At 38.0% G+C, this 13,505-nt stretch overlaps 1 long non-coding RNA gene across 2 annotated transcripts; it reads left to right on the top strand.

Annotated features, from left to right (window-relative positions):
• Positions 1-8,634: 8,634 nt before the first annotated feature.
• On the top strand, positions 8,635-10,288 carry LOC147936209 (uncharacterized). Of its 2 annotated transcripts, XR_015569040.1 has the most exons (3): positions 8,635-8,846; positions 8,925-8,990; positions 9,225-10,288. It is a non-coding gene; the product is annotated as an uncharacterized LOC147936209 (long non-coding RNA). The 2 variants fall into 2 exon arrangements; XR_015569039.1 differs by having other exon boundaries at positions 8,845-8,990.
• Positions 10,289-13,505: the final 3,217 nt, after the last annotated feature.

Raw genomic sequence — 13,505 nt, 5'->3', positions numbered from 1 at the left:
TTTATATAGGAGATGAGGTGGAAGCCCTAAAAATACAAAAAGTCAAAGCAGTCAACAGCTCGGTCAACTCGACCAGTGCTCGGTCGAGTGGCTGGTCGAGCTGGCTTCTCTCGTGCATTCTCCACTCGGTCGAGTCCTTCTCAGCACACGGTCGAGTGTCTGGTCGAGTGTGCGGTCGAGTTGGACTCTGGACCTTGATTCTTCAGCCTTAACTCTCTTGTTTTCTCCTCAGGATTGCTTCACTTCTCCTCAGCATTGCTTCCATGCTCCTTAAGCTCCAAAATCACCTGTTTATGCATGAAAAGATGCAAATGCAATGCAACTATACTCTAATGCATGATTAGTCCTAAAGCTACACAATAATGGCCTAAATGGATAGCAAAAGATGCAAAAGTTGTGAATAAACTAAGGGAAAACAAGGTAAAATATATGAACATCAGTTATATGCTATCTTTGTTCTGAGAAGTTAAGGATAGAGCTTAGGTATTTTATCATCCAAAAGATGTTTAAGATGTTGGATAAGACTAGTACTGGAGATTATTGTGCCTAGCCTAAGAGATTAGTTGTCTAGGGTGTTTTTTGACAAATAATGAATCTGGTTCTTAATGCCTGTTTAGTATGGTTTCACCAATGATAGTTGGGTTATGATATTACTAGACTTTATTGTTATTTCCATGAGAGTGAATAGCAAGTTTATAAGATCATTGTCTAGGGATAGCTTCTGTAAAGTTTGTTAAACAATCTTGATAAGCTTAGCTAGATACCAACCAATTACTCCCATCTCTAGGACCTATTTTGCTCATTGTTTGCTTCGGTTCATCTGTTTAATCGTTTACAATTTCTTTACGTGTTGTTAGGTTGTTAGAATTTCATATATTCTTCGTTTTAAGTCCACTCGACCAACTCACTCGACCATAGTCTTACTGTGCTCGATCGAGCTTCGAGTAAACTCTTGTAACTCCCCAACTGTCGCCTCTCAGTGGGCTCCATGTCCACTCCCAGTCCATGGCCCACCTTCCTTAATGGGACTCATGTCTTCTCACTAGGCCTGTGAGCTCATCCATATCCGACGATCGGTTTGTTACGTCCAGGAGGTTTTAAAGACTTTTTACCGTCCTTACAAATCACCACATGATTTTTCCCTGTGTTTTGTCCTCACTCGCATAGTTCCGATAGTCACTTCCAGGAAGGTCACCCATCCTGAGACTACTCTAGTATAAGCATGCATAACTGTGGAGTTCTCTCATGACCTTTGACAAAAAGATAAGTGCACTTTGGTGACATAGGTGGCCAAATAAATTCTTTTAAGCCTCTTCGCATGTCACCAAAGCTCTTCCTAAAGTTCAAGAATGCTTTCCTAAAAGTTATAAAATCCTTCCTAAATATTTTTTAAATGTGTTTTTAAATCTTTGTGTATGTGTTTTGTCTTATTGTATCACATATTACTCCATTAGTGATGTATAATGATTTGATTTGTGCATATATTGGTGTTTTACAATAAATGTAGCAAATAAGAATATCAATGCCTCCTTCCTAAATTTCAAGGAGTTCTTCCTAAATTATAAGTAGACTACTTATCTTATGTAACACAATCTACTTTAACATAATACATAATCCCTAAGCACATGTGTTCAAAACATGGTAGGCGTGAATTCATGTTTATGAAGGATACCAATTATACACTTGGCGACATCTCTTTCAATATAATCTTTCAAATATTATTTTTATTAAGATCTGTAACACTCCGACCGCCACCTCTTAGTGGACTCCATGTCCACTCCCAGTCCATAGGTCCACTTTTCCTTAATGGGCCTCACGTTCTCTCACTAGGCCCGTGAGCCCATCCATCTCCGACTGTCGGTTTGCTACGTCCAGAAGGTTTTAAAGACTTGTTATCATCCCTACAAATCATCACATGATCTTTCCTTGTGTTTTGTCCTCACTCACACAGTTCCGACAGTCACTTCTCAGGCCCCTTGACCGAAAAGATAAGTGCATTTTGGTAACATAGGTGGCCGAATCAATTCTTTTAAACCTCTCTGCAAGTCTCTGAAACCGGGGTGTCACAAGACCATCCTGAATTTCAAGGAGTTGTTCATGAACATTATTGAATCATTCCTAAAGTTGAAGAAATGTGTTTCTAAATCACTATTTTTATGTGTTTTGCTTTAATGTGTCAAATATTAGTAGATTACTTCATTAGTGAAGGGTAATGGTTTTATTTTTGTGCACATTCTGATGTTAGGAAATCTAATTTTTTTATGAATGACATCCTGAAGTTTAAGGAGTCCTTCCAGAATTTCATAGAATTTTTCCCAATTTTCATACAATGCTTCTCGAGTTTCATAAAATCCTTCCTTAGTTTCAAATAACTTTTCTAGAAGTTAAATCACAATTAAAACAAAGTGCTAACAGAAACATGTGGCACTATTATGATGTTTCACAAGTTCCTTACACGTCTAAATAATAAATAAAGTAAAAAAGTGATCACATAGCTTGAAAGAATCTCCAATCTCTATTTCCTGTAGTAAAAAATATAACTTTTTTCAGAGAATATATTTCAGGAAAGTCTTCCTGGATTCTTAACAATGCTTCCTGAATTTTGAAATTTGACTAAGAAACACATTAATATACGAGCAACAACATTAAACAACACACAAGCAATAATCAATAAAGATGAAAACATGGTTTTGCCTAAGTGATTCCAAACCAGATTTTTGTTTAACTTGATTTTATTCTCTCGCTCTTCAACCTTTATTACATGCTTTTGCCTAAGTGATTCCAAAGCATTCCTATTTTTTACCAGAACCAGTCATCGCAGCTCCAAGCACATTTTTTCCCTCTATTAATGGTGAAATTGCTTTAGTTTGTATCTGCAAAAAGTGTTAAAATTATACAAATTTAAATCATCGTCACTGTTCTTAAAAAGAAAAAAAAAATAAGAAGAAGAAAACATCATATCCAATTACAAATTGGTTCTAACCTGAGTCAAGCGTTGGAAACTCATCTCCTTAGATACTTTTTAAAGTGTTATCAGATAAGTTCAACAACTCAAACGTTTTACCATTTGGAAGTCTCCTATTAGCAAATTACACAAGATCCGTCACCGAATCATTCACTGCCTCCAGATTTTCACCATGCGCAGACAATCCAAGACTCAACTTCAAACTAGCGTAACTCTTCTCTCCGAAATCAAACACTGGTTTCCCGGATTCAACCCGGTACCCAAAAATATGAACTCGGATCCCCGAACTCCTGCCATCAGTAAAGACGTTGTATCGGAACAGCAAAACTCTTTGATTCCTTCGAGAGTGTACAATTGATTAGCAACCAAAAAATACTCCATACGCAATAGCGATTAAAGCAACGATTACAAGGAATGATGGATTACAATGATTACAAGGAACGACAGAAGATGTGAATAGATGATGGAACAGAGATTGTAGAACTGAAGACTCCAGTGAATAAGAACGATGGAGGAGGTGGTCTTCGGCGAAGAGAACACTGCAACAACGAGAGAGTGAAGATTTTAATATATGATATTTTAGATTTTCTCAAAATTAAAAATAATTTTTTTTTGTCAACAAAAGATTAGCTCAGAGGAGCCAATGCGAAGGGAAATTGTTTACTTACAGAACATTATGCGGAGACGTGCGCGCATAGCGTACCAAAAGATCTGCTTTTACATTTGCATTTCTTGGAATAAAAGATAAGGAAAAAGAAGAGAACTCCTCCCTGTCCATCTTAATATCATCGAGATATGTCGAGATAGCCGGCCAGTCGTGTGGTATAGACACCACCTTCACCAAATCAGCGCATTCTGAGTAGAATGCCACATTACGGTAATCATGTCCGATCATGCAACGCATTGCCCAAATGAAAGCTTCGACTTCAACATGTAAGGGGGAAAGACTCCGTCAGAAGTTAGTAGTTCCCATGCTTGGCTCTTGCGAATGGATCGTTGGACTTCCAAGAGCCATCAACGAAGCAGCGATAGCCTGAAAAGAACATGGGAAGGGAATTGGTTGGCCCTCGTAACCGAGAGTCGGCAACCGTTGGCTGGATAGTTGAATCTGCATCTTCACCCTCCTCCTGAGCCTGCTGCCAGGCCAATGCCTCACCTTTAGCTACCTGAATAACCACCTCTGGCCGCTCAGTGATGTTTTCAATAACCTTTGCATTGCGCGCTTTCCATAAATACCACAAAATCCACGGGAAGGCTGACACATGGGATCCCGGGCTTTTGGTGTCCAAGAAATGATCCACATTAGTAAAAACAGACTCCACCGGAAAACAATGTGGTCCTACCAGTACCTGAGATAAAGCTCAGACCTGACACGCTGGTGGACAAAGAAACAGAGCATGATTAACTATTTCCTCCTCGGCACCACAACGTGAACAAACCAAATCACACGCAATACCACGCCGCCGCAAGTTTCTTGAAACTGGAATACACCCAGATAGTACTTGCCACATAAAGTGTTGGAGCCTTAGTGGGCAACGAAACTTCCAAACACTAGCTAGGAGAGAGGTAATCTCTGGCCCGTCACCAAGCACCTTAAAAGGCCCAGAGATCATCATATGTGCCGCATAATAACCAGACTTAACCGTATACCGCCCATTCTTCGTAAAATTCCAACCAAGAGAATCCTCCTTTGGACAACTACCTAAAGGTAAAGCCCCTATCAACGCAACATCAACATGATCAAAGTGCTCAGCAAGCACATCAATCCGCCAAGAGTTTGTATGCCAATCAGTTAAATGAGAAATTTTAAGAGAAGGGTCCTTAAACGGTCCCTTACTGAGAGCTAGTATCGGGGATTGAGCTGGTATCCAGGGGTCAATCCATACAGAAATGGACTCTCCAGATCCAACCCTTTTAATAAGTCCTTTATGTACCAGAGAGCGAGCTGAAGCTATACTCCTCCACCCGTAAGAGGGAGAGTAAGAACGAATCAGTTCCATGGGATTCGAATTCCTATAATACCTACCTTTAAAAACCCTAGCAAACAAAGAATCGGGATAATCAATTAGCCTCCATAATTCTTTTGCCAAGAAAGCCGAATTAAAATCATCAACATTCTGAAAACCTAAACCGCCCAAGTGTTTGCTACAACAGAGTTTCTCCCAAGCTAACCAATGCATACCACTTGTCCTACCATCCGTACTCCACCAAAAATTTGCCACAACACTGGTGAGTTTGGATGTAATTGTTTTTGGTAGCCGAAAACAAGACATCACTAACGTCGGGACCGCAGTTGCGATAGACTTGATCATCACCTCCTTTCCCCTTTTAGAAAGCAATTTCGCCGACCAACCAGTCGTACGTCCTTGCAGTCTTTCCCGGACAAACGAAAAAACCTTTGTTTTAGACCCACCTAAACTCTCAGGCAACCCTAGATACGAGCCCATGCCTCCCAGATTTGTTATGCCAAGAATCCCCTAGAGCTCTGTTTTGGTGTCTTCAGCAACCGTATGACCAAACTGAATAGAAGATTTTGCAAAATTGATTTGTTGGCCCGAGGCAGCCTCATATTTCCGTAAAATACCCAAAATGACCTCACATTGTACTTTGTCGACCTTACAAAAGAATAAACTATCATCCGCAAATAAAAGATGTGTGATTGGCAGGCATTGATTAGCCACCTTGATCCCTGTAATCAATTTATTCACCTCCGTTTTATGAATATTGGCAATTAAAGCTTTCGTGCATAAGATAAACAGATATGGAGATAGAGGATCCCCTTGTCATAAACCCCTATCCGGAATAATCAAACCATTAGGTTGACCATTTAGAAGAACTTTATACTCAACCGAGCTAACACAAAACATAATCCATCCAATCCATCTTTCATTAAAACCCATTTTGTGGAGTAACTTTTCAATAAACCCCCACTCGACCCGGTCATATGCCTTGCTCATATCCGTTTTTATTGCCATAAACTTTCCTTTACATGACGGATTAGTCCGTAAACCATGAAACATTTCCTGTGCAATCAGAATGTTATCTGAAATTAGGCGGCCAAAAACAAAAACCGATTGAGTTTCCAGAATAAGCCTTGGTAAAATCGTCTTAAGCCGTTGACACATGATCTTAGAAATATTTATACCCCACATTACACAAGCTAATTGGGTGCAGCTCCGTCATCCGGGTTGGCTTTGCCACCTTCGGAATGAGACAAATGTGTGTGGTATTTAAACCTCTATCAAACACTCCCTCCTCGAAAAAACCATTAACCAGCGAGACAAGGTCCCCTTTAACAACCTGCCACGCCTTTTGGTAAATCAAAGCGGTCATCCCGTCCGGGCCAGGAGCCTTATCCGGATGCATCATAAATAAAGCTGCGCGAACCTCTGTCTCTGTAACCGGGGCCGTTAATTGGGCATTGACCTCATCTGTAATGATTGTGCGTACCTCACATAAGACCTCATCCAAATTTGTCGGTTGAAGCGTTGTAAACAGATCTGCAAAATATGACACTGCAACATTGCAGATATCAACATCCTCCGTAGACCAAACCTCGTTCTTATCAAAAAGACCAGTAATCCAATTGCGGGCCCGTCGCTCCGTAGACCAATATACCTCTTCATCCCTATAGGCTTCCCGCAATCGTGTATTTAAATCGGAAATTACCGAAAGTGGAGTCGCGTCATCGGCCTGAGCCACGGCCAGATGGCTCTTTAAAGCCTCAATTGTATCCCGACCAAAAGGAACTTGCGTCTTACGCCACCGAGAAATAGCTCGTCGACAATTTATAATGTTGTCTAAAAAAGTGGGTGAACAATGAGTGTGTCCCCCATCCCAGCCCGCCAAGATTGCCTCCATCAAACCTTCCTTCCCAACCCACCGGCGGTCAAACATAAACCGTCGCTGCCCCCGCGGGCTTTTTGCCCCTATATTAATCACAATAGGCTTGTGATCAGAGGCAATCATAGGTAAATATTCCATAACCGTATCAAGAAATAATTCATGTCAATCCTCACTACCGAAAGCCCTATCCAACCGACAACGAATAGGTTATTTATCCCGCCAATCCCGCCAAGACAAAAAATCGTCAATATAGGGAAAATCCAAAAAGCCATAATCTTTAATCATCCCATTAAAAGGAAGAAACGAAGAGGCATGACGAAGCTTGCCTCCTCTTTTTTCATGATTACCAGTTAACTCATTGAAATGACCTGCAGCGAACCAAGGTGATGACCGAGACGCACCAATCCGCAGTAGCCGCTCCCACACCATGTCACGATTCTTGGGAATAGAATCACCATAAACAAACGTTAAATAGATGACCCGTCCTTTATAAACCGCTTCAACATCAATTAATCGATTAGACTCGAATAAAATAGAGACGTTAAAATCCTCTTGATTATAAAAAAGTGTCAAACCGCCACTGCAACCAATAGGGTCAATTGTGGTTAAATTTTTGTACCCAAAATGCCCTACATATTGTTCCAAAATAATACGAGGTTGTTTTGTTTCCATCAAAAATAAAAAATCATGTCAATATTTATGCCATAAATCCCAAAGATTACCAATGGCCGCCTTATTACTCAGGCCTTAACAGTTCCAACTAATAATATTCATAAATAAAAATCCAAATGTTGTGGTAAAAACCAAACAAGTCGACCCGCCCAGTCCTCGGGGAGATAAACAAAGTAAGGAGCCCTAAAACAACCACAAAACAGTCCAGAAACCAACAAAAACCAAAAATACTCAAGGAGTCCAATACCAACAAAATCCAACTAGGCCCAAATAGAAGGCCAAGCCCAGCATACCATGAACCCAGAAGTAGCCATGAAACCTGAAACAAGTATCTCCAATAGCAGAAAATCAGTGAGAACCACCAAACGAACCCATAGTCTCGTGATAGATCAGAATCTAAGCCGCACATATCAACCAAATTAAAACGAGGATAGGCTCCAAACGATCAAAAAACCAGTGGCAATAGTGATAAACAGCAGAGAGATAAGAAAAAAACCAGCATGGTTTTATTAATTAAAAATATTTATTTATACTATATTTTGTGCTAGTTTTGATATTTTAGAGAATGTGTGCTAGTTTTGGAGCAAAAACTTTAAATGATGCTATTTATGAGAATCTCCCATTTAAATTTATGATAAAAAAGTTAATAATCAAAAAGTTTTAAAACCATAATAAGTGACAGGTTATATAATTTTTTTTCCTATGAAAATTTAGAGAAACATAAAAAGAAAAAAACTGAGCAAACAAATCAAACATATTTCGGTTTATGGATTTAGAAACTATTTTTTGAAAATGACTTTTTATGTTATGTCTTGTTTTTTGTTATTTTGTATAAAAAATAGAGTTTTAAAAAAAATGGCGTAAAGCATCTAAAATCACTCGACCGGCCATGAATCCCATGACGTCTGAGTTTCAAAAACAAATCCACAAATGGTTTTTGACCTTAGAGTACCTCCATCAAAGAATTGAATCGGTTGCTTAAGAGTTGCTAAAGTATTATAGAAAATTAAATTTAATAATTCTGATGTGATTTTCCCAGAGCCGGCGCTGAGTATTTGTGGGCTGCAAGCCCAAATTTTTTATAATTACTTTAAAAAATTAAAAATTATTTCTTAACAAATAAATAGAGGGGCTGGGATTCGAAACCAAGCACTTGACATTTAAATCGCACTACTTTTACCACCAGCCCAAGAGAACTTTACAAGTTAAAAAAGGCCGATTAATGACTATATTCTCTGACGGCCGCAAGCACCTGCTTGCCCTGCTTGTACTCTTGGCCGGCTCTGGATTTACCTTAGGATCGATGGTTACATAAGATATTTTAGAAATGTTTAGATACTTGGTTGTGTCAGTCTGTGATTGGGTGAGGAAAATGAAAAATTTCTTTTATTTTTTTTGTTTCTGATTTTCTCTCTCTCATCTCTCTCGTTAATCTCCACAGAGAAAAGCAGAGAATTGAAGGGTGATTCAATTGGAAAGTGGATTTTCACCGACGGTATCATCATATGTAAGATTTTTTCCTGGTCATAATCTTATTGATTTCCTTTAGATCGACATGCATCAGAGTTTTAGGGATGTGAGAAGAAATTAGGTTACAAGGAATTAAAATCGATTTTAGCAAAGTTGGAAGGTGATGAAATTGATTTATGGTTCTATGATGGGAACAAATAAATCACTATAGCCGCTCGTCCAGGGATACTTCGGGTGTTGGCACTAATCATGCTTTAGATGGTTGTTGTAGGTCTAAAGATGAGTTTCGTAATCTTGGATATGTTAAAAAAAAATCTGGAGCCGCTAGGATAGAGGGTAATTATCAAGACCGTGGCCAGTTGAAATCAGAATCCGGTAGATATTTTAGGGGTTTAGATGAGGGAAATAGGTTTTTACCTCCAAGTGTTGGTTATGGCAGTGAACGACATGGTGTTAGTGTTACAGTTAGTCGCAGTATGATTAGGTCATCCGCAAGCCATGAGGGGACTAGAAACCAGATATGGGTTGAAGCGCGTAATGGAGGGAGGACTCTGTATCCCCGGAAAAAGGATGATTATTATCATTCTGAGATAGAACAATATATTGATTGTGGAAGAAGAGAGGAGAGCTAGAAGAGCATTGATTTCTGACAAAAATGAAAAGGCTTCATTAATTGAAGGAAATGGAATGTTGAGAACCCATTTGTCATTTGAGGCATCGGTTTCTGAGGAAAATAGACAGTCTCCTAGGCAAACTACTGCATCTGAAATTGAAAAAGAGCCTGAAAATCACTCAGTTCTGGCTTCCAGTGATTTTGGAGGTAAGCTAAACAAAGCCAGGTTTGTTGATGGTGTCGTTCAGGACAGCAAAGTCAAAATTTATGATACAGATCCTGAAGCTTCAGCTCATGGTAGTGAAGCAAAAATTCGTAGTAATGTCCATGCTGTAGAAAAGGCCTCTAGTTATTTTGAGACTTTTAAAGTAGAGGCCAAGGATGATATTAATGGGAAACATGATAGCAATATAGAAGCTTGCTCCACTGTGGCATATGTTACTGATAACCAAAGTACAATGAAGTCCCATGAAGATGTGTTGGACAGAACGAGCACTGGTTGTAATGCAGGTGAAGCTCTCATCTCGAAGGTCATGGAGAAGGATGAAATCATGAAGACAAAGACAAAAATCAATATCTCTCCTGTTAAATCACGGACATGTTGTATCATGCTTTTGTATCGCCACAACCTCCATTATATAACAGTGAGAGCTAAAGCTTATTCCATTTCCATTTTGTACCCACAATATCAAGCTTTTACAATATATTCTTTCCTTTTTCAATTTATTTTTCTCTTTACAATATATTTTTCCTTTTGTTACAATATATTCTTCCCTTTTTACAATATTTTTTTTTCCTTTAAAATGGCATCTTCTTCTAATAACATTGAAGAAATGATGGATGAGTATTTTGATCAAACATTTTAAATATGCTTTTATGTCATGTTTGGCACAAATCAAAATTAAAATTAATCATTTTGTAATCTATTTTTAATATGCTTTTATGTCATGCTTTGTTTAGACTTTATTGAATGCAATATTTTTAAGTATTTAAAAGTATACAAGTCTTAAAAATTTAAACAAAATACCATAATAATTTACAATTACAAAGAAAACTATTTTTAAAAACCTCCAATTTAAGAACCTTCAATGGACCTATGAAATATTAAAGTTTCTTAAGAAGTTCTTAGTTTCACTTTTTTCAAAATTAAGAATAAATTTTGTTTTAAGATACTTTCATTACATTCTTTGATGGAGATACTCTTACGCATGTCACTCTGGTATCGTCCTAAATCTTATTTGGCCTTATCCAAACAAACTGATTCATACTAAAAAAAATTCTGGTCACGAGAGTTTGACCAAGGATCACTTTCTTTGATTGTTGGAAAGTTCATGGGTTCACCTAAATTAATAAGCATGCACAAGGTCAAATTCCACTGTGTAAAATTTTTTTAAACCTCCTTCGGACCTCTTTTGGTTTTTTTTTCCTGTGCAACCCACCTCCTTAGTTACATGTGTAGTCCATTGCTTTTACTTAAAAACCAGAGTTTGGAGTTGAAACTCGTACCTAACCGTGGATCGAGGATCATAGTCTATGCAAACTATTTATTTATTTTATATTTTTTGTCAAAAAGCTTTTTTTTTTTTTTGCTAAATTGTAAATATTTCATTGATAATGAAAAAAGTTTAGGTTATAGTCAAAGATTAGAAACCTATAAATATGGTTCCATGGCAAAAAAAAAAAGAAAGAAAAAATATGGAAGCATAAGATGGTAACTAAACCAAGTTTCGGCCCATCTATTCAACCAAGCAATGAAGCTTCGGAAACAAGATAAAACGTTGACGTTTTTGTTGTCCTTCCCGGATGAGTTGCAGAAGGAGAAGGGGATTTGCAGATTGTAAAACACTTGCTTGCGACAAATAGCTCTAGAAGCCTTTCGGAGGTCCTAGACAGAGCCATCAACGGTGAAAACTCCAAATCATCGATCACATACTCTCCCTGTGAGATCGATTCTTCGTTTCAATCCATGAGCTTTCCCTGAAACGGAACCTCACAAGCCAAATTAAGCAAATGGTGCAAGCTCCCTCTACCAAGTTCATTCCCCGAAGTCAGCAGCGCATAGCAAAATAAGACCATCCATAACCACACCATAAGCCATTAGCCCTACTAGCTCCTCTATAGCACAATCAAGACGCAGGGCAGAAGCGAGTACTCAAAGCAAAGCAATCTTTAAACAAAGGTAATAACAATAGGAAGCCACGACAAAGAACATGCCTTGAACTAAAACGAAGAATTGATATACATGCGGAGTTCTCAAAAGGAGAGGGGAGCTAGCTACCACCGATAACTAAAACCTCAACTTATCAAAAACCACGGCAGCTACCCAAAGGAGCCATTTAGCATCTGGTTCGACGAGGGAACTTGACCAGCCACGAGAAAACACGCTCCTAATAATCCTGCTACTGTCCTCAAGCAGAAGATGCCAACATAGACGTAATTCTCCTAAAATGTCAAGGCTCGACGGAAAATAGATGAGACAAACAGCTTCCAATAGTAGCCATGCTTTGAAACCTATGCGAAGGAGGAACAGAAAAGAGTAATTGACGAGCTTTTTATTTGTTCCTTAAGTATGTGTTTGAATTTTTTGATGTATGATGTTCACAAGAGTAATTGACGAACGACTTTTCGAAATTGTAAACTACCACAAGGTAGTAAATCAAACAAAACCAATACATAACTATTTGAGGTAAGCTAAACGAACCAAAATAATCAAAACCGATCGATGATAAAAGAATAACTAGAAACGATTAATCAAGATATTAAGCATTGAACGTGGGCAATAATATTAATAATGATAGACTACTATTCAACTCAAGATGATAGGATCGCATAATCAAACTCATTCATAAGACAATGAATCATACAATTTAGACTAATCCATACGTACGTCTCCAATGTATACGAGATTAACATTAATCAAAGTTGGTTTCATTCAAGTCATTATTCGGCCTATTTCATTGAATAGCTCTGAGACACAAAATGTAGGCCTGGACAAAATACCCGACCCGAAATACCCGTATTAGAACCGAACCGAAAAACCCCGGTTCGGATCAAGTATGGATCTTCCACATTATACTAACTGGATCTTGATTATAAATACTTTTGGGTATCGGTTCGGTTCGGATAATACCCGATACCCAATTAGTACCCAAATATATCCGAACATATGTGTATATACTGATTTCCCCCCTTTTGTATATGTAATACCCTATGTCGAATTTGCTAAAAAGAAGAAGAAACCTGTGTTTACCGGTTCGTCTGCCCTCTTTCTACGGGAGATTTTTGTTTTGTTTCTATAAATTCTTTAACCATTCTACGATCTCAAATATCAAACAGGATTCTCTAAATTTCTTCTCTTCATCTCCTCTTACAGAGACGTCTAAGACTCATTCAAAGGTAAGTCCCTTTCATCTTGATGCTTGGTTTATAACGGGAGTTTAGTACTTTTCATTGATTGATTCTCTTATTTGGATGTTTGATGTTTCTTTGAATTTTCTCAATAACTCTAGCTTTTATAAGACTTTTGAACTTGATTTTGGATGTTACTACTCTACTACTTATTTATGTTTTGGATTATTCGGTATAAGGATTATGTTTTTCTTGCTTATTTTGCTTGGTTTAGGTACTTTGGTATGATTTTTTAGTTATAATTGCATGAAATTTAATCTAGTTTTTCAATTTATAATTAGGGTATTATAGATACATATATGGGTATTTCGGTCCCAAACGGGTAAAAATACTTGTACCGTACCAAAACTACAAAATATCGGATATATTTTGGTATTTCAAAAAATTACCTGAACCGAACCAAACCCGAAAAAACTCGAACCGAACTCGAACCGAAATTTCTAAAATACCTAAATGATTCCATAATTTATAAACCCGAAATATCCGAAACCCGAAATACTCGAACCGAACCCGGACCGATACCCGAATTGC

Source organism: Camelina sativa, chromosome 10 (genome assembly GCF_030686135.1).
Source record: "Camelina sativa cultivar CO46 ecotype springtype chromosome 10, ASM3068613v1".
NCBI lineage: Eukaryota > Viridiplantae > Streptophyta > Magnoliopsida > Brassicales > Brassicaceae > Camelina > Camelina sativa.
The sequence above is the reverse complement of the archived record's forward strand: the minus strand, read 5'-3'. Positions and strand labels throughout refer to the sequence as shown.